Source organism: Oncorhynchus keta, unplaced genomic scaffold, assembly GCF_023373465.1.
Source record: "Oncorhynchus keta strain PuntledgeMale-10-30-2019 unplaced genomic scaffold, Oket_V2 Un_scaffold_19589_pilon_pilon, whole genome shotgun sequence".
In the NCBI taxonomy this organism is placed as follows: Eukaryota; Metazoa; Chordata; class Actinopteri; order Salmoniformes; family Salmonidae; genus Oncorhynchus; species Oncorhynchus keta.
Window position 1 is genome coordinate 14,266 of NW_026290849.1, and position 3,124 is coordinate 17,389.

At 52.8% G+C, this 3,124-nt stretch overlaps 1 long non-coding RNA gene across 45 annotated transcripts; it reads right to left on the minus strand.

The window, feature by feature from the left end:
- Window positions 1–895: 895 nt before the first annotated feature.
- LOC127927941 (uncharacterized) lies at window positions 896–3,124 on the minus strand. 45 transcript variants are annotated; one of them, XR_008129616.1, is made up of 6 exons: window positions 2,774–2,882; window positions 2,600–2,739; window positions 2,169–2,273; window positions 1,855–2,134; window positions 1,680–1,749; window positions 896–1,595 (listed from the first exon to the last, which is right to left on the minus strand). It is a non-coding gene; the product is annotated as an uncharacterized LOC127927941 (long non-coding RNA). The 45 variants fall into 45 exon arrangements; XR_008129607.1 differs by having other exon boundaries at window positions 1,680–1,784; XR_008129597.1 differs by having other exon boundaries at window positions 1,680–1,819.

Sequence of the window (3,124 nt, forward strand, 5' to 3'; positions counted from 1 at the left end):
CTGTTGTGTTACGTCCATAAAGGTCCCCCCTTCTGTTGTGTTACATCCATAAAGGTCCCCCTTCTGTTGTGTTACGTCCATAAAGGTCCCCCCTTCTGTTGTGTTACGTCCATAAAGGTCCCCCCTTCTGTTGTGTTACGTCCATAAAGGTCCCCCCTTCTGTTGTGTTACATCCATAAAGGTCCCCCTTCTGTTGTGTTACGTCCATAAAGGTCCCCCTTCTGTTGTGTTACGTCCATAAAGGTCCCCCCTTCTGTTGTGTTACGTCCATAAAGGTCCCCCCTTCTGTTGTGTTACATCCATAAAGGTCCCCCTTCTGTTGTGTTACGTCCATAAAGGTCCCCCTTCTGTTGTGTTACGTCCATAAAGGTCCCCCCTTCTGTTGTGTTACGTCCATAAAGGTCCCCCCTTCTGTTGTGTTACGTCCATAAAGGTCCCCCTTCTGTTGTGTTACGTCCATAAAGGTCCCCCCTTCTGTTGTGTTACATCCATAAAGGTCCCCCCTTCTGTTGTGTTACATCCATAAAGGTCCCCCTTCTGTTGTGTTACATCCATAAAGGTCCCCCTTCTGTTGTGTTACGTCCATAAAGGTCCCCCCTTCTGTTGTGTTACATCCATAAAGGTCCCCCTTCTGTTGTGTTACATCCATAAGGTCCCCCCTTCTGTTGTGTTACGTCCATAAAGGTCCCCCCTTCTGTTGTGTTACGTCCATAAAGGTCCCCCCTTCTGTTGTGTTACGTCCATAAAGGTCCCCCCTTCTGTTGTGTTACATCCATCAAGGTCCCCCTTCTGTTGTGTTACGTCCATTAAAAAAATGTACGTGAATATTCAGACCCTTTGTTTTGAGACTCAAAATTGAGGTCAGGTGCTTCCTGTTTCCATTGATCATCCTTGAGATGTTTCTACAACTTTATTGGAGTCCACCTGTGATAAATTCAATTGATTGGACATGATTTGGAAAGGCACACACCTGTCTATATAAAGTCCCACAGTGTATGTCAGAGAAAAAAACCAAGCCATGAGGTTGAAGGAATTGACCGTAGAGCTCCGAGACAGGATAGTCTTGAGGTACAGATCTGGGGAAGGGAACCAAAACATTTCTGCAGTATTGAAGGTCCCCAAGAACACAGTGGCCTCCATCATTCTGAAATGGAAGAAGTTTGGAACCAAGACTCTTCCTGGAACTGGCCGCCCGGCCAACTGAGCAATCGGGGGAGAAGGACCTTGGTCAAAGAGGTGACCAAGAACCCGATGGTCACTCTGACAGAGCTCCAGAGTTCGTCTGTGGAGATGGGAGAACCTTCCAGAAGGACAACCATCTCTGCAGCACTCCACCAATCAGGCCTTTATGGTAGACTGGCCAGACAGAAGCCATTCCACTAGGGTAGGGGACAACAGTATGGTGGGGACAGACTAGGACCTCCTCTAACACTAGGGTAGGGGACAGACTAGGACCTCCTCTAACACTAGGGTAGGGGACAGACTAGGACCTCCTCTAACACTAGGGTAGGGGACAGACTAGGACCTCTTCTAACACTAGGGTAGGGGACAGACTAGGACCTCCTCTAACACTAGGGTAGGGGACAGACTAGGACCTCCTCTAACACTAGGGTAGGGGACAGTATGGTGGGGACAGACTAGGACCTCCTCTAACACTAGGGAAGGGGACAGACTAGGACCTCCTCTAACACTAGGGTAGGGCACAGACTAGGACCTCCTCTAACACTAGGGTAGGGGACAGACTAGGACCTCCTCTAACACTAGGGTAGGGGACAGACTAGGACCTCCTCTAACACTAGGGTAGGGGACAGACTAGGACCTCCTCTAACACTAGGGTAGGGCACAGACTAGGACCTCCTCTAACACTAGGGTAGGGGACAGACTAGGACCTCCTCTAACACTAGGGTAGGGGACAGACTAGGACCTCCTCTAACACTAGGGTAGGGGACAGACTAGGACCTCCTCTAACACTAGGGTAGGGGACAGACTAGGACCTCCTCTAACACTAGGGTAGGGGACAGACTAGGACCTCCTCTAACACTAGGGTAGGGGACAGACTAGGACCTCCTCTAACACTAGGGTAGGGGACAGACTAGGACCTCCTCTAACACTAGGGTAGGGGACAGGGTAGGACCTCCTCTAACACTAGGGTAGGGGTTGGGTAGGACCTCCTCTAACACTAGGGTAGGGGACAGACTAGGACCTCCTCTAACACTAGGGTAGGGGACAGGGTAGGACCTCCTCTAACACTAGGGTAGGGGACAGGGTAGGACCTCCTCTAACACTAGGGTAAGGGACAGGGTAGGACCTCCTCTAACACTAGGGTAGGGGACAGGGTAGGACCTCCTCTAACACTAGGGTAGGACTAGGGTAGGGGACAGACTAGGACCTCCTCTAACACTAGGGTAGGGGACAGACTAGGACCTCCTCTAACACTAGGGTATGGGACAGACTAGGACCTCCTCTAACACTAGGGTAGGGGACAGACTAGGACCTCCTCTAACACTAGGGTAGGGGACAGACTAGGACCTCCTCTAACACTAGGATAGGGGACAGACTAGGACCTCCTCTAACACTAGGGTAGGGGACAGACTAGGACCTCCTCTAACACTAGGGTAGGGGACAGGGTAGGACCTCCTCTAACACTAGGGTAGGGGACAGGGTAGGACCTCCTCTAACACTAGGGTAGGGGACAGGGTAGGACCTCCTCTAACACTAGGGTAGGGGACAGGGTAGGACCTCCTCTAACACTAGGGTAGGGACAGGGTAGGACCTCCTCTAACACTAGGGTAGGGGACAGGGTAGGGGACAGGGTAGGGGACAGGGTAGGGGACAGGGTAGGGGACAGGGTAGGACCTCCTCTAACACTAGGGGACAGGGTAGGACCTCCTCTAACACTAGGGTAGGGGACAGGGTAGGGGACAGGGTAGGGGACGGGGTAGGGGACAGGGTAGGGGACAGGGTAGGGGACGGGGTAGGGGACAGGGTAGGGGACGGGGTAGGGGACAGGGTAGGGGACGGGGTAGGGGACAGGGTAGGGGACGGGGGTAGGGGACGGGGTAGGGGACAGGGTAGGGGACAGGGTAGGGGACGGGGTAGGGGACAGGGTAGGGGACAGGGTAGG